The 12,957-nt window shown below is 41.4% G+C and overlaps 1 non-coding gene across 1 annotated transcript; it reads left to right on the top strand.

Annotated features, from left to right (window-relative positions):
- The first annotated feature begins 443 nt into the window (after positions 1 to 443).
- On the top strand, positions 444 to 516 carry trnat-ugu (transfer RNA threonine (anticodon UGU)). The gene has a single exon. It is a non-coding gene; the product is annotated as a tRNA-Thr (tRNA).
- Positions 517 to 12,957: the final 12,441 nt, after the last annotated feature.

The following is a 12,957-nucleotide window of genomic DNA, read 5'->3' as shown; positions in this document are numbered from 1 at the left end:
TAATAAATAAATACTTTTACTTTTCAATCCAGTTTAAAAATGTATACAGTACACTTTAAAATCATCTTAACTAAAGTACAGATATTTAAAATGAATACTTAGAACTTGTACTTTTACTTCATTACGTCCTGCCGCTGGTTGCCAGGAAACACAATTTTATCTAAATGTTTCAGACCAAATGCCATAATCCAACAGGTCCATGTGGGTCTGCACCTGCCTCAATCAACTCAATTAAAACCTGATGAGATGCTAATGCTAATCCATGCTAAATATGCTAACTCTGAAGATCTCGCGCTGACTGAAGCTTGTCGTAACTCGTGGGTTAAATATTCGCCGTTGGATCGGTCTGTGGTTGTAAAATATCTTCAAACTCTTGTAAAACTCATGAAACAGTCGCTACAGTCACACATTTGACCGTATTAGCCTGTTAGCTTAGCATCCTTGGCTCCATAGCTCAGTGGTTAGAGCACTGGTCTTGTAAACCAGGGGTCGCGAGTTCGATCCTCGCTGGGGCCTGTGCACAAAAACGTTTTGAAGCTTCGACATAAAAACTCTAAATACATTTTAATAATAGATTTTAGCAACACTGTGATGTTTTAACTAAAGAAAAACTGGATCTTACACGGAACGGGCCAGGTTTGTTGCTATTTCCTGACACTGACATCTTGTGGTTGAGGTGTAGTATTACAACTCGACCGCACGAGGGCAGTATCAGGTTGTGTTTAGTATTGTCCATAAAAGTGACCCGTATTGAGCTGTTCATAAATCCAAGTTTGATAAAAATGCGTTTTGATTCACATGTTTTAATTTTAACAAACAACAATTTGTCCTGCAGATGGAACAAAAGAGCAAAACCTTTACCCAACACTAGATGGCGCTGTTTATTTACTCAGAAACTCCTGTTCTAAACATGTTTTGATTTTCTCTCAACGAACACATGTTTTGTTTATGGATTTAATGAATAATAAATGTGCATCTGAAGCCAAAGTGTGTCCAGCAGATGGCGCAGGCTCCTGTGTGGTCTTATTAAAGATCAGTGGAAAATAAAAACTTTATCAAGACCCAGGGCAGAACTAGTTTTGTGACATTTTATTTAAAAGTGAGTTTTATAACAGCAGCCAACAAAATATTTACATCTGTGCATCAGTTTTATTTTTGCAAGACAAAACCTGTTTTATATTTTCAAGATTTCTCTCCCGCTCTTTTTTTCAAAGGTGATTTTATTAAACAAAGATAAAATAACAAAATGACCCCCCAGAAACAGAAAACGATAAACCACAGACCAGCTGGATTAGTCCTAAATCAGTCCTGGTTTAGTCCTGGTTTAGTCCTGGTTTAGTCCTGGTTCAGTCCTGGTCTAGTCCTGGTCTAGTCCTGGTCTAGTCCTGGTTTTGTCCTGGTCTAGTCCTGGTCTAGTCCTGGTTTAGTCCTGGTTTAGTCCTGGTCTAGTCCTGGTTTAGACCTGGTTTAGTCCTGGTTCAGTCCTGGTTCAGTCCTGGTTTAGTCCTGGTTTAGTCCTGGTTCAGTCTTGGTCTAGTCCTGGTCTAGTCCTGGTCTAGTCCTGGTCTAGTCCTGGTCTAGTCCTGGTTTAGACCTGGTTTAGTCCTGGTTCAGTCCTGGTTCAGTCCTGGTTTAGTCCTGGTTTAGTCCTGGTCTAGTCCTGGTCTAGTCCTGGTCTAGTCCTGGTCTAGTCCTGGTCTAGTCCTGGTTTAGACCTGGTTTAGTCCTGGTTCAGTCCTGGTTCAGTCCTGGTTTAGTCCTGGTTCAGTCTTGGTCTAGTCCTGGTCTAGTCCTGGTCTAGTCCTGGTCTAGTCCTGGTTTAGTCCTGGTTTAGTCCTGGTTCAGTCCTGGTTCAGTCCTGGTTTAGTCCTGGTTCAGTCCTGGTCTAGTCCTGGTCTAGTCCTGGTCTAGTCCTGGTTTAGTCCTGGTCTAGTCCTGGTTTAGTCCTAAATAAATAAATAAAAATATAATTTGAAAAGGTGTGTATAAATAAATAAATAAATAAAGGTGGGGGAGGCCGAGGGACAGAATCTGTTGTTTTTATATTTTCTAATTTTACACATTTAAATCTTTATTTGTCTCGTTGTTGTTCAGGTTATTTGTTCTGTTGTTATGTTTGTGAAAATTGAGTTTTTAGGACAAATATGTTCAAGAAAAGTCTGTTTAAATATTTTTTCCCTCGTGTCAACTTCCTGATCACTTCCTCTTTTCTGCGTTTGAGTCCACGGCTCCAAACTGCAGCTCACGGCTCGTCTTTAACTTTTCACAAACTCTAATCCGATAATTGAAATGAAAACATGAAGATGGTCAGGAGAGTTTAGACGAGGTTTTTCTGCTCTAAGTCTGAAAAACCAGAGGCACGTTTGAGGTTTGTGGTTCAAACCTCACAACTGAACAGTCAACACAAGACGAGGTACGTCCACTTTAATATGAGAGAAGAAGAAGAAGAAGAAGAAGAAGAAGAAGAAGAAGAGGGAAAAGACACGAACTCTGGTCATGACATTTGACCTGGAAACAGTCAAAAATAATATTATACAGGCCCAAGAGCTCACAGTCCTGGTCCTGGTCTAGTCCTGATTTAGTCCTGGTCTAGTCCTGGTTTAGTCCTGGTCTAGTCCTGGTCTAGTCCTGGTCTAGTCCTGGTCTAGTCCGGCTTTAGTGTTGTGTCTTTTTCTCTCGTGTTCTTTAGTTTCTCTTAAGACAAAGAAAAACTTTGACCCAGAGATGATTCAGAGAATAAACGACACAATAAACGAGTGAAGAGCAGGACGTGTCCAGAGTCTGACTCAGACTGAATCTTTACAATGAGTTTTATGAACAAACTTCAGTGGGAGGGCATCATGGTTTAGACCAGACATGGACAAACTACGGCCCGGGGGCCACACACGGCCCTTTGGGCTTATTAATCCGGCCCGTCAAACGTGAAAAATTAAATTAAAATAGATAAGAGTAAACCCTGTTCAGTTCAACCTGTTGTTGATCTTTTGGCCTTTGATAAAACTCAATGTGAGTTTTTCTACTGTGTTTATCCTGAACATGTGTCACAGATTTGAGCTGGTCCTTCACACGAACATTTAATAAAATAATGGACTATAAAAATAAAATAATGAACTATAGCAGAGGTTATTTATGCTAACACAACTCTGACTCAGTCCTGGTTTAGTCCTGGTCTAGTCCTGGTCTAAATCCTGGTATTTAACAGATTTCTTACCTTTTCATTCAGTTTTATATCTAAATAAAACGTGGGATTGTTCTAAATCGTTAGCTCTGTGCTACATGACCCCACATATCGTTAGCGTTAGCGTTAGCATTAGCCTCCGCGCCTCCCTCTGGCCTCATACATTTTCACTATGTGTTTTTCCACTCGGGGCCTGACCACAGGACCCGTCTGAGCGTCTATGTTTAGCCCCGAGGCGACGGGACGGTGCGGGGGACGACGCCTCCGGCTGAGGACCACTTCACCGTCTCACTCTTACATTCTTGTCTCCTCGTTCACTTTCCTCCTGCCTCGCTCCCTCGTCTCCTCACCTCCTCGACGGGAATACGGAGGTTAATAATGAAACAAAAAAAAGAAAAACAAAACCCCTGTGCCGTGTTCACCCGTCACCACGGCCACAGCTGCCCCGGGGCAAACTGACTGAATCAATCTGCACCGTGGGCCGTTTCCTCACACGTCAGGTTCACACTCAGGCCGCTGGTGTCTTGCTCAATGACACAATGGTGAGTCTTGCTTCCTTCTGTCCTTTCCCTCTTTTCCTTGTCTCATAGTTTCCTATCTCCTCGTTTCCTATCTCCTCGTTTCCTTCCTCTGCTCATCTCCTCACAGCTCGAGGTCCCAGGATCATCCATCAGACGCCCCCCCCCTCTCTCTCTCTCTTTTTTTTTACTTTCTCTCTCTCCATTTCTCTTTTCTCTTTCTAACTCTCTTTTCTCTCACTTCTTTCTTTCTGTTTCTCTCTCACACATACTTTCTCTCTTTCTACTTCTCTCTCTCTTCCCTCTCTCTCTGTCTTTCCCTCTCTCTCTCACACACACACAGTTTATTTCTCTCTCTTCCCTCTCTCTTTCTATTTCTCCTCTCTCTCTCTCTCTCTCTCTCTCTCTCACACACACACACTTTCTCTTTTTCGCTCTTTCTCTGTTTCCCTCGCTCTCTATCTTTCTCACTCCCACTCTCTCTCTTTCTCACATTGTCTTTCTTTCCTTCTCTCTTACTCTTTCAGGACTAAACCAGGACTAAACCAGGACTAGACCAGGACTAAACCAGGACTAGACCAGGACTAGACCAGGACCAGGTCTATGGAGATGACACAGACGCACAGTTTTTTTTCTGCTATTCCTGACGTCCAGATCAAATAAATTTCTTCATAAATCTCCAGAATAAAAACATTCCTAAAATAACGACCAGACAAAGGTTTAGACTTTTTCATTTATTTTCTTTATTTCCATTATTATTCGCTCTATCATCATAATTTTTCTCACGGAAAATAATAATAAGAGTTTTAAAAATCGCCTTGACCTTTTGTGTTTACGTTTTTAGCTCATGGAGAGAGTTATTTCATGATTTTCTTTGTTACATAATTCAATCACTGAACGAGGGGGCGTGTCCAAACCTTTAAGATGGGCGTGTCTAAACCTTTCAGATGGGCGTGTCTAAACCTTTAAGATGGGCGTGTCTAAACCTTTAAGATGGGCGTGTCTAAACCCTTGAGATGGGCGTGTCTAAACCCTTGAGATGGGCGTGTCTAAACCTTTGAGATGGGCGTGTCCAAACCTTTAAGATGGGCGTGTCCAAACCTTTAAGATGGGCGTGTCCAAACCTTTAAGATGGGCGTGTCCAAACCTTTGAGATGGGCGTGTCTAAACCTTTAAGATGGGCGTGTCTAAACCTTTGAGATGGGCGTGTCCAAACCTTTAAGATGGGCGTGTCTAAACCTTTGAGATGGGCGTGTCTAAACCTTTGAGGTGGGCGTGTTTAAACCTTTAAAATGATGATGAGATTATTAGCTTAAAGTGCACTATGTAACTTTTTTGACAGGAGACCCTCTACACCTGCGTGTCTCCATAGCAATGTAATTACTTAGTCTGGAATGTTCCGCTGTATGGCATTAAACTTATCTATTATGCATTTTGTTCAGTGACACATTTTCTTACATTGAAAAACATTGAAAATACATTTTTACTGTTGGCCTCTCCACAGATCCGACCTGTAGCTTCACCCTCAGATTATCTCCACTGACAAAGGTAACATAAATGCCATAGTGTGGAATATTCCAGTATCATCTCCATGGCGACGGGAGGTGACTGACCCTCCTCCAGTTACACGTCGTGCTCTTTGGATTTTCTCATTTCCATTTCGCTCTTGGGAGTTTTACCCTCTGCACTGGATAAATCTCCGATCGGCACAAACTAAATCAGAACCAGTTTCCGCTGCTGGAAAACGAGCGTTTCATTTCTGGAAAGGATTTAGGCAAAAGTCATCGGAGAGAAAAGGTTATTCTGCTCAAAGACGATTAAGTAAGACTGAAGTTTGACCAAATGGCCCTAAACCGGGACTAAACCAGGACTAAACCAGGACTAAACCAGGACTAAACCAGGACTAAACCAGGACTAAACCAGGTCTAAACAAGGACAAAACAAGGACAAAACCAGGACTAAACCAGGTCTAAACCAGGACTAGACCAGGACTAAACCAGGACTAGACCAGGACTATCAGATAGTTTTGTTTTTCCTGATTTTAACTCTTACTTAAAAGTTAATTAAATACTTTTATCATTGCATTAGATCAGTCTGGGTTGTTTATTTCTCTTCTTCTTTTATCTGCTGTCACTCAAGATGGCGGACGCACCTCACATCTTTATGCACTTTCCTCCGTACAGTACACAACACACACAACACACACAACGCACACAACACACACAACACACACAACACACACAACGCACACAACGCACACTCCCCACACCTGGGCTTCTTTAAGCTGAGGTCAAAGGTCACGGCGTCTCCTCGGGCCGCACTTCCTTCCTGCTCCTCTGGGTTTTGGGGGCGTCGGAGGTGAGGCCGCGTACCCCGGCCCCGTTTGAAGTAATCCTCTGGAAATGAAAACAGTATGGCAGCTCTGATTTGCGCCGCGCTCTGGGCCATGACATCACCCCGATCAGATCTGGTTTGCGGCGTCTGGATTTTTACATGTGGAGAGCGCAGATGTATGTGGCAGATATCAAGACCTGCACGAGGAAAAAAAAAAAAAAAAAAAAAAAAAAAGCATTGTATTAAAGGTACAGTGCGTCAATGTGTCAAACTCAAGGCCCGTGGGTCAAATGTGGTCCGCCGTGTCATTTTATGTGGCCCCGCGACAAGGTAAAGTAAAAGGTATGACTGTTTTAAAATGTCAGTTTGTCAAGAGATGCACAGTTACACAAACATATTTTCACATCTATGGAAACGTATATGCAGTATTTGTAATTTGAATAAGTAATAAATACAGAAACGGTGAATTAACAAGTAAAAAAAAAAAAGTAGTTAGATTTATTTTGCATTACATCAGGCCCTTTGACGGCAGCCATTTTGCTCATGTGACCTTTGGTGAAAATGTGTTTGACCCCTCTGCCATAGACTGTATGTATAAATGCACATAGCTAAACTTCACTCCTGATTGGCTCTTTGGTTGCTATGATACTCTCCATCGGATTTCCAAATATGAACCTCGGCTCCAGATTAGCCGCTATAACTGCTAGCCTCGATGAGCTTCATTTGGAGCTGAACGCTGGAAACAGAAAGTTCAAACGATACTTCAAAACATTCTCCGTGGCGATAGATGTGTTTTACGCTGTACTGTGCAAGATGTGGAGGTAAGAGTCAGGTTTGTGGAGATGCAAGCCCGTTCAGAGACAGGATGTTTGAAAATTCCACACTGTGGCTTTTAGTATTGTAAACTCAGAGGAAATATCAGTCTGCATTGGTATACTACTACTACTACTACTACTACTACTACTACTGCTACTACTACTACTACTACTACTACTACTACTACTACTACTACTGCTACTACTACTACTACTACATCTACTACTACTACTACTACTACTACATCTACTACTACTACTAGTACGTCTACTACAACTAATACTAATACTACTACTACTACATCTACTACATCTACTACTACTACTACGTCTACTACTACTACTACGTTTACTACTACTACTACTACTACTACTATGTCTACTACAACTAATACTACTACTACTACTACTACATCTACTACTACTACTACGTCTACTACTACTACGTTTACTACAACTAATACTACTACTACAACTAATACTACGTTTACTACTACTACTACTACTACGTCTACTACAACTAATACTACTACTACTACTACTACTACATCTACTACTACGTCTACAACTACTACTCCTCTGCACCACATCCCCACTGTCCCTCCTCTGCACCATATCCTCCCAGTCCCTCCTCTGCACCATATCCTCCCTGTCCCTCCTCTGTACCATATCCTCCCTGTCCCTCCTCTGCACCACATCCTCCCTGTCCCTCCTCTGTACCATATCCTCCCTGTCCCTCCTCTGCACCATTTCCTCCCTGTCCCTCCTCTGCACCATATCTTCCTTGTCCCTCCTCTGCACCATATCCTCCCTGTCCCTCATCTGCACCATATCCTCCCTGTCCCTCCTCTGCACCCTTTATTCACTGTCCCTCCTCTGCACCATATCCTCCCCGTCCCTCCTCTGCGTCTTACATAAATACTTCTCACGTTGCCATTTCTCAAACACAATATTTCTTCCCGACTCTTTCCTCCAGAACTTCATATGTCAAACTAGTACATCAAAATATTGCCAATCAACGTCATAAATATCCTGCGTAGTTTTTGAATTTCCTTTTCCCAAACTCCTGCGGACTTTCTCCTGCCTAATCAATCCTCTTTTCTCTGAGTTTATCTTGAAAATCCGCCAGAGGAACTAACACATAACTCAACGTTGAACGAAAGAATGTTCAGTGCATTTCTCTCGTTTTAAAGCCGATCTCTTCTATTGTTCTCGGTTATTTACCTTCGCACTTGGCGTCCGTCCCGTGCGGCGTATGTTGGATATCGTGGCGCCCCGTCGAGGATCCCGCAGCTGCACTTTTGGCCCGAGCTCAGTACGACTATAGATGAGGAATGACACGCAGTAAAATCCAACGTAAACAGCGATGGTCAGGAATCAACGCAACAGAAAAGCGTAAATCACAACCACAAAATTTACGGTGTTCCCCATTTTTAAAGATTTATTATGAAACATTAGGTTATGTGATATCAGCTCCATGTTACTGAATCCATATTGTAAAAAAAAAAAACGATGTTGTTGGTGATTTTATCTAGTTACGTTTAATAATGAAGAAAATATCCCGGCACCAAGACAGATCCTTGAGGAACTCCAAACAGTCCCACTAGAGGAGGCCCCCGGGAAGACCCAAGACATGCTGGGGGGGACTGTGTCTCTCGGCTGGGCCTGGGAACATCTTGGGGTCCCACTGGAGGAGCTGGAGGAAGTGTCTGGGATGAAGAAAGTCTGGGAGTCCCTGCTTAGACCCGGCCCCGGAGAAGAGGAAGAAAATGAAAATGGATGGAAGGGTTTTGATCATTTAAACCACATGTCAAACTCAGGCCCGGGGGCTATATCTGGGCCGCGGTGTAATTATATTTGGCCCGTGAGATCATATTAAATGTGCATTAGTTTGCTAGTTTGCTGGTACAATGGTGCACAGTCGAGTCTATGTCGACATTTTCGCTCTGCACTTTTTATAATCCAAAGTGTGGACTGTTAATAGAGTGAAAGTTGAATTTTCAGCGAACAAAATTATTATTCTACTACTACTACTACTACTTCTACTACTACTACATCTACTACTACTACTACATCTACTACTACTACTACAACTACTACTACTAGATCCACTACTACTACTTCTACTACTACTACATCTACTACTACTACTACTACTTCTACTACTACTACATCTACTACTACATCTTCTACTACTACTACTACTACTACTACTACTAGATCTACTACTACTACTTCTACTACTACTACATCTACTACTACTACTACTACTTCTACTACTACTACATCTACTACTACTACTACTACTACTACTAGATCTACTACTACTACTTCTACTACTACTACATCTACTACTACTACTACTACTTCTACTACTACTACATCTACTACTACATCTTCTACTACTACTACATCTACTACTACTACTACTACTACTACTACTACTTCTACTACTACTACTACTACTACTTCTACTACTACTACTTCTACTACTACTACTACTTCTACTACGTCTACTTCTACTACTACTACTTCTACTACTACTACTGCACTTTTTATAATCCAAGGTGTGGACTGTTATTAGTGTGAAAGTTGAATTTTCAATGAACAAAATTATTATTATTATTATTTTTTGGCTTGTGAAAAAAACAAAAAAAGATTTACTTTTAAAAGGAACTTGAAAGGCCACAGAGAGAGACACAATTTATTTTATTTATTTAATTAAGAAGTGTCTTTTATTTCACATTTAATTTCTCATATGTTTGTAATATCAAACTTGAGTTGTTCCAGATTTTGTGTTTTTTTTTTTTTTTTTTTTGTGTTTAAGCATTTCCATATGAAAAGGTTTAACATTATGTATCAGGTGAAGTCAATTTTTCACTAAATATCGAGTTTGGCCCATGAATTTGTCTCAGTTGTTAATTTTGGCCGTGACTGTGAATTTGAGTTTGACGCCGGTGATTTAAACTAATCAAATATTGAGCTATGTGTAATTTTCTGCTCTAATTTCCAAGCTCTCATCGAAAGTATATTCCTAAAAAGTTAGTTATCAGCTGACTCCTTTTTAGAATTTTGTCAGTTAAATATCATAACTAGAAGTGTATCGCTCAATTTATACACAAAGTAACTCAAGAAAGAACTAGACGACAGTAAACTCGTAAAACTCATACAAACGTTTTTCTTACGATACATGAAATAAATGAATATAAATGGTCCAAAAACAGATGCCTGAGGAACTCCAAAAACGATTAATCTGCCTTTTCTTTAAGTTTTGATCATTTTAAACTTGTCAAATCAAACTTTTTGGTAACTTTGCTCGCGAAAAGTCTTCAAAACTTTACAGTGAGCTTTAACTTTTCAGCACTCCTCTGTCCGAGCGATTGTATTATTGGTTCATTATTTAAAAGCGTCAAAGTTTAGCGGCCCGCGAACGCATGAGAAACGCGAGGCTGTTTAGTTTGGCTCGTTCTTCTCTTCGCCGTTAACACATTTGCTGCGTAATTACAGACACGAGGAACTTTGGCTGAATCCTCCGTCTCTTTTTGGCCTGCGCCGAACACTCGCACTTGTAGGAAAAGTGGGGATTAGAGTGAGCTCGCTGTGCGCCGATAACACTCAAGGACTTACACGGGAAGCACAAGAGTTGAGCGCGATGACGTTAGCTTGAGGTCCTCTTCTGTCTTTGCTAGCTACAGGCGTACACAATAACAATCTATATTAAATTATTTGGGATGATCTTGACTTTGGTGTTTTTTTCAGGTTCAAGAATGAAATGATGTCATATTCCCAGATGGAGGACAGTTTTTCCGTCTTGATTACATCGTAGTTTGCCACGAAATATCCAAAATTCACATACGTTCGATCATAAACTGTGTGAAGAAGTGGATTAAGTGAGTGTGACGTCGCCCACAGCCTCCAAATGAAGCTCATCGAGGCTAGCAGTTATAGCGGCTAATTCGGAGATGGTTTAGCGGGGAGTGGGCCCTTAGCAACGCTGTCAATCAAACCTGTTGCTAACGTTAGCGGGAGATACCTCGGGGGGAAAAAGGCACCTGATTTGTCTGTTATTAATGTTTATTTACAGAGATAATGAGAGAGGACACAGTTTTTCAATGTAAAGTGAATTAGAGCCAGAATCGATGGAGCTGGAAGTGCACACATGATCACTTCCTGTTTGGAACGCGGCGGCTAGCAGGTTAGCTATGTCCATTTATATACAGTTGTCCCTCACTATATCTTGGTTCACCTTTCACGGTCTCGCTGTTTCGCAAATTTTTTTTATGCAGTTTTACATATTTTTTATAGTGTATGAACGTGCATTGTGTTGTGCGTCCTGATTGGCTGTTGGACTGTAGACCATTGTGTCCTGCGTCCTGATTGGCTGTTGGACTGTAGACCATTGTGTCGTGCGTCCTGATTGGCTGTTGGACTGTAGACCATTGTGTCGTGCGTCCTGATTGGCTGTTGGACTGTAGACCATTGTGTCCTGCGTCCTGATTGGCTGTTGGACTGTAGACCATTGTCCATCAGTCTCCTCCGTGCCGTGTCTCCTGTCCAGTACAGAATGTGTTCAGACAAATTTACATAAACGTTGGATCTCAGTGTGACTCTGAAGTGCTGTACGTTTGCGATTTGTTTTCTCCCCGACAAAACCCACAATGTCGATGAAACGTTCTGCACCGACAAAGACGCCTACGAAGGTTTGAACTTTGAGAGAGTTTAAACGAGAGAGAAATGTGAGAAAATGTTAACGTCTGTGTGAGAAAAGTGTATAAAGTGTGTGGTGAGGGGTTTTACAGACAAAAACAGAGAGAATAATGTAAAAAATAAAGCTGATACTTCGCAGATTTCGCTTATTGTTACTCATTTTACTCTTGTGGTACTTCAACCAATCAGCTCGGAGTATTCGTCTTGATTGTTTTCTACATCGTGACTCTTATGAGCTAATGCTATTACCGGATGCTATGCTAGTGGGAACGCTGACAGAGAATTATCTAAAAGGAGTCTGCCTTTTATAAAAGTGTCATGAATAACACAAATTATGGGATTAACGAACAGCTCAGTAGTTTTCAGGGAGTCAAATGTTAAATTGATGCTCAGAGGGGATCGTAAATTGTGTCGGTCTGGGAAAAATCAAGACGAGAGATTGTGAAAACCAGGCTCCACTGTAAAAATGTGAAAATATCTATACTGTGGTCCCTCGTTTCGCACCTTGTATTTGGACGGCTCGGGTTCCACTTCGTTCTCGTTACGTTCTAAAAATAACCCGCAACAGGCGAAATCTGCGAAGTATCAGCTTTATTTTCTACATTTATTCTCTATGTTTTTTGCTGTAAAACCCCTCACCACACACTTTATACACTTTTCTCACACAGGCGTTAACATTTTCTCACATTTCTCTCTCGTTTAAACTCTCTCAAAGTTCAAACCTTCGTAGGCGTCTTTGTCGGTGCAGAACGTTTCATCGACATTGTGGGTTTTGTCGGTGGAGAAAACAAATTGCAAACGTACAGCACTTCAGAGTCACACTGAGATCCAACGTTTATGTAAATTTGTCTGAACACATTCTGTACTGGACAGGAGACACGGCACGGAGGAGACTGATGGACAATGGTCTACAGTCCAACAGCCAATCAGGACGCACAACACAATGGTCTACAGTCCAACAGCCAATCAGGACGCACGACACAATGGTCTACAGTCCAACAGCCAATCAGGACGCACAACACAAAAAAAAATCCGCGAAACAGCGAGACCGTGAAAGGTGAACCACGATATAGCGAGGAACCACTGTATAGTTTTATTTGATCTAAAAGTATCATATCGTTACTGATTACTTCCTCTTTTCATCTGCAAATTTAATTCTAATTAACGTTCAGCAGTAGAGCTCCCCCTGCAGATTCCTTATGAGAACTGCAGTGTTTCATTAATACTGTTTAAATGAAGGTTTTTGCTGTTAAATAGTGAGTTTTTAGTAGAAATGATCAGATTCAATATGTGTGAATTTACCTTTTGGATATTTCATGGCAAAGTGCAGTGGAATCAATATGGAAATCTATGTATTGATCCGCCTCTGGGAGCATGACATCATCACATTCCAGGATTTGCATGG

Source organism: Periophthalmus magnuspinnatus, chromosome 22, assembly GCF_009829125.3.
Source record: "Periophthalmus magnuspinnatus isolate fPerMag1 chromosome 22, fPerMag1.2.pri, whole genome shotgun sequence".
Lineage (NCBI taxonomy): Eukaryota > Metazoa > Chordata > Actinopteri > Gobiiformes > Gobiidae > Periophthalmus > Periophthalmus magnuspinnatus.
The sequence above is the reverse complement of the archived record's forward strand: the minus strand, read 5'-3'. Positions and strand labels throughout refer to the sequence as shown.